This window comes from Asterias rubens, chromosome 11 (genome assembly GCF_902459465.1).
Source record: "Asterias rubens chromosome 11, eAstRub1.3, whole genome shotgun sequence".
Taxonomy (NCBI): Eukaryota; Metazoa; Echinodermata; class Asteroidea; order Forcipulatida; family Asteriidae; genus Asterias; species Asterias rubens.
In genome coordinates, this window is record NC_047072.1 from 2773261 (window position 1) to 2790198 (window position 16938).

The 16938-nt window shown below is 38.2% G+C and overlaps 1 long non-coding RNA gene across 1 annotated transcript in view; it reads left to right on the top strand.

Annotated features, from left to right (window-relative positions):
* LOC117296771 overlaps window positions 1-9380 on the top strand; it is a 29650-nt gene extending 20270 nt beyond the window's left edge. The window contains exon 2 of the long non-coding RNA XR_004519792.1: window positions 7022-9380. This is a non-coding gene — a long non-coding RNA (uncharacterized LOC117296771). The remainder of the gene's footprint in view (window positions 1-7021) is intronic.
* The last annotated feature ends 7558 nt before the right edge of the window (window positions 9381-16938 follow it).

Consider the following 16938-nt stretch of genomic DNA (forward strand, 5'->3'; position numbering starts at 1 on the left):
AAACAGGAATCATTTTGGGTATAATTATCGCCAATACTAAGTTGATTATTTGTTCCAAATGTAGCCTGGTAACAATAAATCTTCGCCTTGAATTTAATTCCGCTCTTCATCATTAAAGTCATTGAAAGGAAATAGAAAGTAGGGAAGGAATCGATGTATGACAGAATTACCCTTTTTGCTCAATTGGCAATAAGGAAGTGAATCTTGCCATTAAGGCTATCATATTATCCTCGAAGTCTCTGCCAAGGCGAAACTCCTTGATTCTCTAGCTGTTATAAAAATACGTATTGATCCTCGTCCTAGAAATTTATAAGTCAAGGTTTTTCGATCCTCCGTGATGTCCTTAGAGGGACGAGTCTCAACCTCGTTTCCTCAAAGCCGGAGCTTTTCCCCTTTTTCACCTGTTTGGGTTCGGAGTATTCCATCTATAGTCCAGTTGCTCGGTTTTATTTACACCATGCATACTTTTCACGCAGACAGTTTTTGAAAATGTGGTTATGCATACTGTTAACGTTTGAACATTTTTTTTAGTTTTGCATCCACTGTTTCATCAACAGTTTTGGGAAATGTATTTGTTTAGCTTTTCCAGCTCTTTTCACCCTCCCATAAATAATTGTAAAGAAATAATCAACAACAAAGTAAAAATAATGGTGTCCCCTAACATTATTCACCGAAATGCTCCAACCATCGCCAAAACACGTCAAGCAACGACCATGATAAACACTGACGCCAATGAACAAATAAATATTGGCAAGTCCCTCGATATGCAAAGTGAGTTTTGCACCTGTACAATATGGCAATAATTTAAGCAATTTGTATGCGATGCATATGTTTGTTGGCACTAGCAGTCACTTTAGGAATCCCTTGTGTGTCATGTGTTCGGCATGAGTTCACAAGTTTCATCCAGCTGGGCGGATTAATTTATTTTATGAATATTATTTATTTAATCTGTTGATTCGTTTGTTTGTTAATGTGTTTTTTTGCAAATAAGCAGCTTGCAATGTAATATATTCCTTAGGCTATACCCATTACAATATAAAAGTAATTACAGTAAGTAAATTCTACTATATGGGCCACACACGTAGTTTCCAGTGACCAAGGCAGTATCGTTACATTTTTTAACGGCTCTGGACACTATTGGTAATTGTCAAAGACCAGTATTCCCACTTGGTGTATCTCAACATATGCAGAAAATAATAAACCTGTGAAAATTTGGACTAATTTGGTCGTCGAAGATGCGAGAGATTAATGGGAGAGAACAAACACCATTGTCGCTCAAGTTGTCTGCTTCAAGATGCCTTTATTTCAAGACCTCAGCTCGAGGTCTCGAATTCAAATTAAAATATTTTAGTGATAAATTACTTCTTTCTCAAAAAGTACGTTACTTCAGAGGGAGCCGTTTCTCACAGTATGTCATACCATCAACAGCTCTCCAACAGCTCTGGGCCAATTTCATAGAGCTGCTTAAGCCCAAAAAAATTGCTTAAGCACGAAAATAGCTTGCTTACTTTACACACATTACTGGCCACAATGTCATGCAGTGTACATTGCTTGTGACTGGTATTTAGCTGTTGTTTACTTACCATAACAATTGAGTGGAGTCTTGGCCGGTAATCTGATTTTACTAAGCATTATTTTTTTTGCTTAAGCAAAATTTTGTGCTTAACCAGCTCTATGAAATTGGGCCCTGTTTGTTACCAAGTACGTTGTTATGCTTACAACTGTTTTGAGTAATTGCCAATAGTGTACAGTGCCTCTCACATTGAAAGGCAAAATAGACCATTGTTTCTTGGCTCCGTTGGATCGTTTTAAATCAATGTAGATAAATGTATACTATATACATACAAACAATTCACAAAGTCGTCTCGTTTTTAGATATCTTCGTAAATGAATATGTTCAAGAAAGAAGAATAATACAAAACAGGAATACACAATCTGACAAACGTATCTGACATTTACGTCTTGCAGATTCACATTTGGGGCATAAGATAGTCCAAAACCACATAATTTCGAACTTAAATACTTTTCGAAATGCTTTTTACTACAGGCCTACTTTTCTTTCCGATGGGAGTTTATTTATATAGATATCCATGAACCAACTTAAGTCACTAAATCTGAAACTAAATCTCATTTGAGGAATTTATTGTTGAAACCCGCCGAATGCTATAAATCATATAAATATAGTCGTATAGACGACTTCATATTTTAAGAAGCTTATGTTTAACTGTTGGAAAGCTTTTAAGCCACGTGCCCAATCTCCAAAGTTTCATTTAAGTTAAAAAAAAAAAAAAAAAAAACAGAGATGAAGAACACATATGAAATATTGGACAAATGTCAAGATTTATTCATAGAAAACAAAACTCTAATAAAAACTGGAAGGACTGTTCTCAAGAACAAAAAAAGTAGCATTATCCATTCAATAACTGGAAAGCCATTTCATTAGCAGATGTTCACCGGGGTTAAAATATTAGTTTTGTTTTTGTACCTATATACACCAAAGTATTTCAGCACTGTATAGCCTACAAACTTTCCCGAGTTGTGTGAAAAAGAAAATCGAATTGGATTCGAACTGCCTCTAGCAACCGGGCACGATCGGTGGTCTAGTTGGTAAGACACTACTCTAGAATTGCAAAGGTCGTGAGTTCGAATCACACCCGGGTAACCCGAGGGAAAGTACTGGGTATTAACAGTGCTAGCACACATTGGTGTATTGGGTAAAATCGAAATGAAAAATTCATTAACGTTGAAAACAAAACTTGTGATTTTTTAACAATATGTTTTGTAACCATATCATGTTTCTTCGAAAAAGTGTCTAGAATATTTGTCAGTGGTTGTAGTGGCAGAAGGGCATTCAGGGTCTAAGCAACGCTGTGCAAATTACACAATTACAGTATGTAACCATTGCTACCATCAATAATGTTACCCGACTCGTCACACTCTGGTGCACCACTTGGTCAGGGTTAAAGACTGCAACTTTTGCAGGTCAGATTTGTGTTTAGGCCATCGGAGCAAGACTGGATGATCCCGAACCTAAAGGTCCGTCGTCTAGGATAAGGGTAGGCTCAGGTGGGTGTGGTGCGTTGGGGGGAAGGGGGGGGGTGTCAAACGAATCCCATCCTTTCACCAACGGTTTGTGTACCGCTTGCCGCCAGTATTTGAAGGAGCATATATAGAAGTCAAGAATTTGAACACATTGTTGCCCAATTCAATGTGTGGTCATTCGCTGTTTCAGTAATATTTTGATCATAATAGATGCAGTTTGGGTTGTTTTCGGGATGTTTTTGATTGTTTTGGGGTTTTCATCAGATATAGGAAAGTTCACTAGAACAGACTGGATGGACAGTACGGTCCCAACCCATTCTCCCAATAGAGCCTAGACATATATTGTGCTTAGTAGCTTCTCAGTGAACTGTGTGTAATGTTTGACTTGTCGTGTGCTCTTTACTTTTGATGAGTCTAGTCGCCATGAACTTGCCTCATTACATTGCACTTAGACAATCATTATACCATTTAGGTTTGTACTGTGACTCCAGTAATGAGTAGCAAAGTCGCTCATGTTGTGTTTTACGCTTTGAATAAAATGCACAAATTTTCCCGCACATGTAGCCCTCCCTTTTGGAGAAGGTGGTGAAAATCTTATGTTAGCTGATATGTATATATATATCCCGGAACATGTTAACAATGGGGATTTAACGCGGATTATGCGATGATCATATAATCCATTTTCGGCGTGACGCTTGGCACAACTTCCGGGTCATATTGACCGCAAAATGGGTCAATTCTGACCCAGAAGTTTTCCGGAGTTTCGAAAATGACACCTTTGCTCGATACACGTCTGTAGGACAGTTCAAGTTAGTCAAAGTGAGCGGAACTTAAAACTCCATGTCAACTCGAAATCGTGCCAACTGTATTAAATTCCTTGGTTTATATATTGATGACAAACTTTCTTGGAATTTTCATATCAATTATATATGTAAATTGATCTCCAGAAACATAGGAATGATCAGCAAACTCTCATATTTTTTTCCATCTGAAATATTATATAATATTTATTCTGCTTTAATTTTGCCTTATATCTCCTATGGCGTTCTTGCCTGGGGTAAATCGAGTGCTTATCTTTTAAATCGTATTACTATTTTACAAAACAGAGCCCTCAGAATTATTAATCGTGTCGGGTTTCGTGCTCACTCAAACCCATTATTTCTTAAACATAGAACTCTTAAAGTATCTGATATTTATTTACATCAGCTTGGAATATTTATGCATCAGTTTATTTCCAATAACTTACCAAATTCCTTTCAGAATATGTTTGTGTTTAATTCTCAAATACATTCTTATCAAACTAGACATTCACATGATTTTCATATCCCCTTTTGTTCCTCATCTAGATCTATGAATTGTGTCTCTTTCCAAGGCCCGAAGTACTGGAATTCCCTTGACGACTCTTTAAAAAAATGCAAGGGTACCTACATGTTCAAGAGAAAACTCAAATGTGTTCTCTTAGATAATATTACCATGATTGAATAGTATTATTTTCCCTTACGTATACATTACTATAGTTAACTGCTTTTGTTATATATTATTTTTGATACAGCTTTTACCACTTTTTTACTTTTCTCTGTATATCCACCATATAGAGAACCACTGTCTTTGTGTTTGTTTGTCCTGTTAGTGTTTGTCCATGTCTTTCCATGTGTAACTTGTTGTTGTGTTTTAAATATCCCAGGCATTGTTCTGAAAACAAACTACGTTTGTATTTACTCACATCCCTGGGGGACTCCACCCTACAAGCTTGCTTTTGGGAGTCCTCCACCACTTAATCTATTGTGTATCTTTACTACTCTATGTTATATCTTGTCATCTGAAATGATTGAGTGGAAATAAAACTGAACTGAACTGAACTGATGATGTTTTAATCTTGATGACATGTGCTTGCAAACTAAAAGTGAATGGTGAGCTTACCAGGTTTGTTTTTAAGTTTACCTGGTATTTGTTTTAATAACTGATATTGGTTAAGATACTGTTATTATCGTTGTCATGATGTATCATTGCTGATATGAGTTGTTTGCTTTTGCTGCAATACATTTTGTTATTTAAAAAGTTAGGAGGTGATATGATAAAGGATATACTTCCGAAACATTGTACCGTGCGAGTTTAGCACGTATTCGAACTTAATTAACTAGAAAGTGTGCGGAATGTGTTGTTTACTCGTAAAAAGCAATAGACCGGAACCAATGTCGTCCAAAAAAAAACATTTAACGCGCGAGATTTGTATTGTGTTGTCTGTCCACGTGGGTCATCATACCTTGTACTAAACAATGACGCTAGTACAACTACATAAAAATGACAACACTGTCTCTACGCGACCTATAGTCGTGGACCCACTAATATTTTATACCAGAAAAGACCCGGGAGCGAAAGTACAGAGGGTCACAGCTCTTGTAGTCAAATCGAGTGATTGTGATCACCCACTATGGTGATCTGCTTTACTACGTGGTGTAGAGTTTAAAGCACTTACTCCATATCAGTGTCACATATAGAGTGAATTCGGACACGGATCATTTCTCCTTGTCAAAAAAAGCAGCTGTAACTATCAGTGGTCATCCGTTATATTTCGCCTCAATTGTACGAGGTTGCAAAAAGTATATCGGCCCCACATTTTACACTATCGATAGCACCCTCATGTTATACTGAACACAATAAAGTATGTGCAGCGTATGTGGACACGGGAGCACCCTGGCCCTAAAGGACTCTTCCTCTGTGCTGTAGTATAATACGAGGCCACCAGGGCTAGGGGAGAAAACAGAGCGTCCAGTCCATTTTGTGTATAGACTCTCAAAATGTTCCGTATATATATTTGAGAGCACCCAAATAGGGCTTTATGGTAAAAAAATGATGTGCCCAAATCTGACCCCCAAATTTGATGTAGTTTGGATGGCATTTTGGAAGGGGAAATAATTTGACGGGCCTAGGGTTCAAGTGTCAATGAATAGGGAGGTGTAGCTGCACCTTATTCCAGCAAAAACGTGAACGTGAACGTAAATTGTGTCTATACTAGATCACTTTGGGCTTATTGCATGCTCACGTATGACGTCTGCACGCACGTACCTCACGTGAGATAAATGTTAACTTCACGTATGCTAAAAACGTGAGATTTTAACAACACAATTTTCTTACGTTTACGTTCACGTGTTTGTTCGCGTACCGTGCAAATAACCTTTCCCAACCAGTGTCCTTTTACTTTAAAAAGCTGTACTTGTGAGAATTTAAATATGTATTGTCTGTGTATTTCTGAATATTTTGCATTTTGCACTGTAAGCTATGGTTGACGGTGACGTTAAATAAGTTTTTGTTTTTATTTGTCCAAAAATGTACTCGTCTTCGGCTCGTACATTCTACCTACATGTATACACTTTCTCATCCAGGCTTAACATCGTGATTCAGACTATTGCCGTTTCCGTTAAGAGCATCCCCGATTGTCTGAGACACTAGCGGCACCTTACTCAGAAGCTCCGGGTATCACGCCGGATCTGAATATGGCCACAGGACAGTTTATAAATGTAGCCCCGATCATGTACTTAGGGTTGGCGCTACATTTATACCAACTTTGTGCAGAGTTGCTGAAGTGTGTATAAAACCAAAGATTATAGAGCGCCGAAGATGCGGAACTTGGGCTGAAATGTGAAATCCCACTGGACGCCATTTCGGCAAGTAACTTTTTTAATACAACAGTAGTTCAGTGCGGATCAGTGCAGACAATGACCATTCCTATCAATGGGAAACAAAACATTCACTTGCTGAAATGGCGCCCATGCGTATTTCACGTTCCAGCAATAGATAAAGCTTCAGTTCCGCATCTTCTCAGTTCCGCATCTTGCGGCGCTCTATAATATTTGATAAAACATATTTAACGAGTTTCCGAAGCTATTTACTTGCCTGCCATTAAAGACAGCTATCAAAACCTGGTGTCTCTGGTATTATAGGCCTATGTTTATGTTGTTTTTATTTTTATTTTGTGCAGGTAACTGCGTGTATCTATTGGATATTCTGTGAGTGGAGGCCGTGACCATTGATGTGCAAAGGTTATCCTGTGACGACTGCCAAAATGACAATGCTCTCTTAAAATCAATTATGTGAGGACTCGTATCACCAACTATGATGACGTCACACAGTACTTCCCTCTATTCCATGGAGTTTTCTGGTACGCAGGCAATTCAACAAAATCACCAATCGCGTATGAATGAATTCTTCTGAGTCAGCTATGACATACGCACTTGGTGCTATGTGAAATCCAGTGTTCGATTTTTATGAGGTAACTTCGCTGTGTGTAAGTGTCGCGGCTTTTGTTAACTCCATTCCACACAAAGCAGGGATTAAAACGAGTCAGGGTATGGGTACTACAATCAATACCACGATGGTAAACACTCTGTGTTGGCTGATTTGGACTGTTAGAAAGCGGTGGGCCTGTTCATTACCTACCGCTGTAACCAGACAGCACTGGTGTTTGTCGAGGAACACAATGCCCCTCCACGCTCCACTGAACACTCCCCTTTGTATCCTAACACTGTTACTGTGGTGCAAGATTTCACCTGTTCATTCAGCACCAGTTATGTCCTCGGACTCCGGCTCTGACTACAGTGCTTATTCTAATAATAATTATATCGGTAACGGCCCTCCCAAAGAAGGCGAAATGGTTCCCGGCTACAAGTATTCTTACGAGGGGACGACTGTCGCTACAACCATGTACGAAGGGGTGATCATCTGCCTGCTGGCCATTACTGCCTTCGTTGGACTCGTGGTGTGGGTTTTGAAGTCAAACTTTGAAGAGAGACAGACCCGGCGGATGAGGCGCGAGGCATCGCTGAGGGACAGGAACTCGAATGTTAGCCCGCTAATGACACCCGACTCGGAGGAGTCATGACGGCAGGCGAACCGTCCAAGAACTTCATCCTCCACTGTATATAATAATCAATCTGCGTTGTAGGTACGCCGCACATAAAGCTTGGTGTATATATAACGTCTGTATATAACATGCAACATGCCTATTCCAAAGCTATGGGGTTGAAAACCACCAGAGAAAGACACACACCATCATCACAGCGTACATCTTTGCCCACCGAAGTCCCACCTTGTTTGTTTTTGGAATGTCGCAACACTGTTACACGTCTACTTTGTATCTAGAGGGAGCTCCGTTTGTTCATGGAAGTTAAGTTCTCATCATATACGGTGTATATATTCATCAACGATGTCCTGATTAACATGAACCAAGAAATTGCTAACAATGATTGAGCAGTGCAAGATGAAACATAACTGGACTATTTGGAAATAACCTTGGAATAAATTGGTGAGAGAATAATGTACACGGTGACCATGCCATCGCAGTGAGTGCTTAGCTGAATGACTAGTTTCAAAATTGCACATCATTCAACGTTCGTCTTGTTTCATTGACTTGTTTTCCCACGTACAAACTGCCACCAAAATAACCATAACTTTGTGAGAAAGCAACAGCAAACACAAACTAACGTAGTCTGGGTTAGAATCGGTTCAATGAGCGGTTCATTTAAGGCATCCCGCATTGGCAGTGTCATTTGCATATACCTGTAAATGAAAAAGAAAAGCACGTTCGAGCTCAGGGAAAGTACCTTTTGCCTGAGGTACAACATGTTCATAACTCTCATTGTTTAGGGTCGGGGCCGTGGCAACATATTCTATGCTGCAGGTTAAAAAGGGTCATCACAATTTCCAGTCAAAGTTTAAATTAGTATTGTCTAAAAATAAAAAAAATAAAAAATAAACATACAAACTTTGTGCCACTAAACCAGAAATCATAAGTGGTGTTTACCTTGTAAATACATCCAGTAATTCGAAAAATCACTACGAGTTGTTATGTACCCGACTTTAAAAAAGGAAATGAAATGGTCGTAGAGCTTTTGTTGGCCAATTTTGTGAACCGGTTGTTCCATCGAACCGGATCGGTTCCTGATAGGCGAGTATTTCCAAGGTTTTGTTCCGGGAAAATAGCGATAAAAAAGGAGGAACAAAAATTTACCTCGGTGGTAACACTGGAGCTCAAAAACAACTAACCGACCTCGATGTGGTTATAGGGGAATTGGATAAGATGAAAGTGTTTTGGCAACATTTGCAAAAACACGTTTCGCCTCAAACCGAATCTGATATAAATCAGAAAGAGTTGGTTCTGCTGAAATGGTTTCAAGTTCATTTAATATTGTCGGCAACTGATGTATACCCTGCCGCAATTCATTCTTTCCAACCGGAATTTTTGTTTTTTATCAATGAAATAATTATCAGTTGTGGTAAATTGTATGTAAATTTGCATTCATTCTTTTTAACAATAAAGAGAGATATGTAATAAAAATTAACCTAAAAACGGTTCATATGGTATTTTTATATTGTGAAGCTAATTACATGTTTGTCGTAAGTCCTGCTAATTATTACCAGCAAGAAACATTCCTTTATAAACCGCACAGTCTAATTAAACCACTCTATAAAAAACACTTCAGTCATAACTGATCCCAACTTATAGTTGGAGACTGACCAAAACTGTCCTAAAAATTAAACAGAATTTGATCAAGCTGATGCAGAATCGCGGGTGAAATCGAATTACACGTTGATCTACTTTCCGGGTCCGCACGACCGAGTCACCAAGGCCCTCTGGGGTGCCAAATTAAGGCCAGTGCAAGTGGAAGTTTTTAAAATGTTGATGTGTGCATTGATATAATATAATTGCGAAATATAAAATGCAAGAAGCTATATGCTCGTGTATTAAGATCAGTGTATTTAGTTCTGTTTTGAAAGTTTTTAAAGAAACAATGATTCGGATTAAATTACAGTACAAATGGATCTCGGGTTATCTGTCCTGGGCCTGCGTATAACCATGGAGGAAATATTACCTCCATAGTACAACTACGGACAACTGGATTGACAGAAAGGAAGCGTGTAGCTGATTAATCACGAGCAAGACATTGTCAGGGGCGAGTTGATGTATTTGTGTACACTGATGTCAACATCTGAAATTATTTGTTGTACTCTTCTTGACATCTTAAAATACACAATGAGCGGCAAATAGTTATAAATAAACAATAAATACTTTGCGTTTGATGACAAGGTCAATGGCATGTTCAATTTGTTTCAAATGAAACGCTTGTCACCATGGCTAATAGTCGATTATTTTAATTCCAAATTCATCAATTCGCTTATTTGTTTGCATTTAATAAACAACTGGGATCGTCAACCACGCTCAATAAAACTACATTTGTTTAAGTACGGTTTGAAATTTTGCATGGAGGGAGTGGCTGCATTTTCTGTAGCGTTTGTACATCTCTTTTTAAAAGTGTTGCTTCTAAGAAGAACTGGTCTTGACAACCGAACTTCTCGATCAGGAAGCTTTGAACGTCGTCAATACATTGAAGTCAATCAGAGCAAACTGATTGAAACGTCGAGTTTTCATCCACCGTTGTTTATATTAAAATACACCCTATATAAATATGGGGTAGGGACATACATATTATAAAGGATTGCTTTAATTTTAAATCTTTAAAATGGATTGGTCCCTAATTAAAATCCTCAGAATTAACTTGTATATCCCTCACACTAAAGGACACGTTGCCTTGGATCGGTCGAGTTGGTCTTTGAAAAGCGTTGGTTATAATATGCATATGGGTAGAAAGATGCTGTAAAATTGTAGAATACAATGATCCACACAAACATGCCTCGAAATTGCACGGTTTTCCTTTTACCTCGTCGACTAACAACGGTCGGCCATTTATAGGAGTCAAATTGTTGACTCCCATAAATGGCCGACCGTGTTAGTTCGCACAGTAAAAAAAAACCACGCAATTTCAAGGCAAACTTGTGTGGATCATTGTATTCTACTTTTAAATTATCTTTCCAACCATATGCATTTTATAACAAACGGTTACAAACGCTTTTTTATAGACCAACTCGTCCGATCCAAGGCAACGTGTTCCTTTAAGAGTGTATTAAACAAAGGTTAACACACGGGGCTACCGCAAACCTTACCAACCAAAATTTCATTTGTTGCATGTTGCATGTTGCTTTCTAACCATGGTATTCAGCTGTTGTTTCTTTGTCCTAAAAATCACGTGGAAATTTGGTTGGCTTTCCTGTTTTTATCAAGGGAGACGTTTATGCTAAGCAAATTGTTAATAGCAGCGCTATGAAATTGGGCCTTGGATGGTGGTTTATTTTGTACACCAATCCATGATACATGGCCTATATAATGACATTTATTATTATGGGATGGTTGTGTTCCCGTTTGATTTGAGTTCAAGGCAACTTATGTACCCTGTTTACCTTTTCGTTTATTGTGTGTTGACGTCACACTCTAACGAGCGACACATTGTGTTGCAGTGAACAATCGGTAACAGGGACAACGGTGACAATATTAACTTGACAAAGAAAGAGAAATGAACCAAATCTTGAAGATAATTCCTTCAAACCTTGTTTAGATTTTTTACAAACAAAGTTGGCTTTTGGTGGAAAAAAAAAAATTCGAGGTCATTTTTCGAAAAAGGATTTTTTAAATGTGATCGCCATGTTTGGTTTAAACTCTCTCGACAAACGTCACCATACGAACTTGCTCTATTTTAGGGGGATTCGGGCAAATTGGACCAGTATCAATCTTTAAAATCGATCAACTTTCAAGTGCACTCGTAGGTTTTTTTATTTTAAATTTTGAGGTGGATCTTCGATTTGTGATAATGAGGCAGGATTCCAAACCAAACAACCCTTGAGATGTTTAATGCACCATCTGGCTCTGAGTTCTCAGAAATTTTCTAGAAAGAGTACTCGCCAACGGACTGGTTTCAGTAAATACATGTGATGAAGATTTGTATGAAGGGTACGGCTTTGTAGCGGAAATATTAAAGCTTTGATAACTCGTATTGTGGTGATTATGACCATTATGAATTGATCCCATTTTTCGAGGTGTTAAGGGGCAAATATGCTTGAACCATGCCGTGTGCAAATTTAACGAAACAGAGTTGATGGACCTGCACGTCATTACAATTTAATGTGTCTTTGATTCAACATTTGTTTTGATTTAGTGGTGTATGTTTAATATTTCAAACTGATAATAATTGTGTATTTCTGTTTGCTCTTATTTAGTTTTGTTTTGACCCAGTTTGGGTTGATATAACTTATAGTTTGACACACTTCAGCAAGTTTGTTTTGTTTTACCATGTGTTTTTACTTGTATGTATGTGTAAATTTGTGCTAAGTTGTGTATGTTTCATATAGACCCCTTTCAGAATTGGTTTCACCTGCCCTAATTCGACTTGCATAAAACGAAGCCTTAAAAAGTCACAGGTGATGGGAAAATCGTAGGGAAAGCTTCGTTTGGTAGAAAATACAATCTTCGTTGGAGAACAGAAGACTGAACAAATTGTTTTTGATTTGCAATGACTATAAAACCTCCTCGAGTTCCGTACGTGCCTCTGTATACAATGGAGTAATTATAGAGTCCTCAACCCTCCGTTTACGCTAATGAGATACGGAAGCGTAACTGTTACGTCCGGACAGTGGCACTCCATCGGCTGCAAGCTCGTTTGCTTCTTATTCGAGTAAATGAGTCTGCATTTCAAAACCGTTTGCATTAACTCGTTTAAGGTACTGTAAACTAACTGGTAATTACTCAAAATAATTGTTAGCGTAAACGCAGACTTGGTAACGTGCAATGGAGAGCTGTGAAAATACACATTGTAAGAAACGGCTCCCTCTGAAGTGACGTAGTTTTGCGAAAGAGACAATTTCTCACTCGAACGAGCCCAAATTTAAACAGGTGTGTTGCTTTATGCATTATGTTTAGATACACCAAGTAAATATAGTCTTTGTCAATTACGAAACGTGTCCAGTGTCTCTAACCTGGTAACGATTTTAACATGTCCTCCTTGCTCCCAGCGTGACGTTTGTGGTTGTAAACCATTGAATGAATGAATGAATGAATGAATGAATGAATGAATGAATGAATGAATAAAGGGAGGTTGTGATAAGATGTTCACCTGGCATGTGAGGTCATTGGTGAAAGTATGGTGAGGCTTACCTGAAGCTGTGGTGGACGTAGAAGACTGTGATACAATACTGGTACTCTTGGAGAACTGTAGGTTGAAAATATTACAGTATAAGCACAAAGTAGCAGCTGACAGCACGACTATAAGTTACATAAGCGTCATCATAAGCAAAAATGCCGCAATACGTGTTGGAAAACCGAGGACAGCTAAACACTACAAATACCATGTCCGTTTTATAATGTACAAGACCCAAGTTCATAAAGCTGTTGAGTAGAAAACACTGCTTAATGTCTTTGCTAAGCGACAGTTTGAGTCGGGCACCAGTCGCAACAGTGTAAACTTCATTTAATATTGGCTGGTATCCTGCTTCTGTTTAACACAACTTGTCTGTGCTCATATAAAGCTTTCGGCCGACATGCGAATTGTGATGTGTCTTATTGTTTGAACAGATAAGTTGGATAGATTTTGCATTGTGATGTGCATGATCGAAATGCCTACTATTAATTTCATTCTGACCATTCGTGCATACACTTAAACCATCCTCATCCTTATTTAAAGGCAGTGGACACTATTGGTAATTACTCAAAATAATTATCAGCTAAACAACTTTCTTTGTACATGTAATGAGTAATTGGGAGAGGTTGATGGAATAAAACATTGCGTGAAACGCCTCCTTTTGAAGTAATGTAGTTTTTGAAAAAGAAGTATTTTTCCACGAATTTGATTTTGAGACCTCAGATTTAGAAGGTCTCGAAATCAAGCAACTGAAAGCACAAAACTTCGTGTGACAAGGGTGTGTTTTCCTTTCATTATTAATATCTCGCAACTTCGACGACTGATTGAGCTCAAATTGTCACAGGTTGGTTATGTTATGCATAATTATGTTGAGACACACCAACTTTGAAGGCTAGTCTTTGACCAATAGTGTCCAATATCTTTAAGGAAAACTCGAGATGTGAGTTCTACCAACTGATAGTTTGTATACAATATTTTGCACACATATAATTGTCATCGTTGTCCTTAATACGCACGTTGAATCGAGTAGACAAATCTGGCAATCTGGAAAAGGCATGTGCAGTTAAATTGTAATTTTATATTGCGGCCACTCATTCCAAATATGAATTTGGTGAATCGATAACTTTGTGATTGCTTTATAATGAAGGCATTTCTTAAACGATTAGTAATGATAACAGCTCAAATTATCAATTCAATGTAATATTAATAACGATCATAGCTTAATTCGATTGTCACAAACGTATTAGGATCGATAATGAAGTCGAATTGAGCCACTGATGGAAAACAAATAGATAATAGTGAAGTAGTTGCTCATTGTTTTCACTGAAATAATAATGATTTTCAAATTAGATGATTTTACACACTTGTCACTGTGTTTATTGAAAAAATAGAGCATGGAAAACTACTTTTTGATTACTAAAACCATGTGTAACAGTATTTTTTTTGGGGGTGGGTGCTGGCTGTGAAAGTAACCGATGTGCTTTGAATTTTATACTCGTCCTCAGGGAAATGCTTTCGTTTTTTTTGTTTTTTTTTTCAGAAACTCCTCAAAAACTCGTCATCTATTCATGTAGTGGTTCTTTTAAAACTAGCTTCTTCATCAAGCCATGTGTTCGTGAGTCCATCACTTATTGCCGTAAATAATCCGTTATCAAATTGACACCAAGATGCACACACCGCATCAATGATCGTATAAGTCACGCTGGCTTCATGCTCCGGTATTAAAAATAGCCTGGTTGACACAGTCATTTACATTTATAAATACAACGTATTATTGCCATAGCAGAGGTCGAGACAGTCGTGTGTAGGGATCCAGTTGCCTGCGGCATATGGTGCCCCTGTTATCATAATTCATTGTAGCGAACTGTACCAAGAGCATGTTATGGTAATTACATTTGAATAATATGAGAACACAGTGCTGAATGGTTGTTAATTATGACATTGAGATTTTAATGCTTTTTACATCTTAGAAATTGATGCTGACTGGTTTTATCTGTGTGGGGGGGAAACGCGTTATAGATGACCAGATGAAGGGTCGAGTTGACTGTCCTCTGACACAACCCCATTACCGTTATCTTAATGATCGCTATTTGGACGTCCTCCTTGTCTACGCATCCTGCTTTATCTGATGCAGGAAGGAAGGTGTTTTTGGTCTCGTTGAATATAAGAGCTGTATATGTCACTGTCTCACATTGGGGTTTGGCAAAGAAGGGCATATACAGCCCACTCCAATAGTTATTACACACGATTATGACTACTATTTGCCGCATACAAATGCTCTTCAAATACCGATTCTCGCTGCTTCGTTGCACACACTTTGTTGGGAGACTACCTGCCAATTTGCTCATAAGATGTCATCAAAAGGACCTCAACAAACCTAAAAAACTCAACACTAACCTAAAAAAATCAATAATAATTGTAAGCACTACACAGATAAACAAAAAATGAAGAACTTTTATGTTACATTTTTTTACGAAAAGGAGAAGAAAAATAAAAAGACTCACCATTATTTTGAGTAATTACCATTAGTGTCCACTGCCTTTAAGTCTTCTCTAGCACAGTTACTATTTTATGTGACCTTTTAAAACTGAAACCCTACGAGTATCATCAATTTCAAGATGCTTCATTTACGTATAACACTTGCCACTTGCATTTTCCCGTCTACGGCTTCAAAATGAGCGGTTATCGGTGAAAGACAAACAAAGGCAGCTGCAACAAATAAAACAACTCAAAATGAGCAGCAACAGTAAACAACAACAACAACAGCAGCATCTCCAACAACGATAACAAAAGCAACAGCAACAATGATTAAAGACAGATACTTAGAAGTGATTTAGGTTGTTCTGACTAATGAATCGGAACTTTAAGGGCTCCTGTTTTGGGATCGTCCATATACATTTGTCTTGTTTGTTCCCCTTGTGTGTGTATTTTGCCTTGTACAGCGCATTGAACTCGGCTGTTGTGAAAAAAATGCTGTGTTCGTGTCTAAATTAAGGGGAATTAGCCACTGTTCTTTTTTTCAACCGGAAGACTATCAAAATAACTCATTTAATAATTCCAATCAACAATATTCTACTACAAAATTAATATTCTTTATCCCCGATGCAAATTTAACATCTATGATATCGTTGCGGTACCCGCTGCCAAAACATAGGATTCGAACTGCCTCTAGCTGCCGGGCAACCTCGTAAGTCTAGTTGGTAAGACACTGCTCTAGAATCGCAAGGGTCGTGGGTTCGAATCCCACCCGAGTAACATGCCTGTGATATTTTTTCACAGGACTCGGGAAAGTACTGAGTATACAGTGCTAACACACATCGGTGTATTGGTAAAAACCAAAATTAATATTCTTTATCCCCAATGCAAATTTAACATCTATTACATGTATATCGTTGAGGTACCCGCTGCCAAAACATAGGATTCGAACTGCCTCTAGCTGCCGGGCAACCGCGGTAGTCTAGTTGGTAAGACACTGCTCTAGAATCGCAAGGGTCGTGGGTTCGAATCCCACCCGAGTAACATGCCTGTGATATTTGTTCACAGGACTCGGGAAAGTACTGAGTATACAGTGCTAACACACATCGGTGTATGGGTAAAAACCAAAATTAATGTTCTACTTGGACTGTTTTACTCCGTCATTCAATATTGGAGCGGGTTTCTGTTTGTGCTCGCTGAAGATCAACAAGTAGTAAGAAAATCGACACGTCAAATATTCACTGACAGGAGGCAAATCAATTCTGGCGGTTGTTTTTTCTGCTGGTAAGTCATCATGTCCATTATTAACTCTGCGCAGTCATATAGGACTACTGATGGGTAAACCCCAAGGTTAATTCGGTAGGATCATATTGATGTGTACACCACTAGCGTTTGTGTG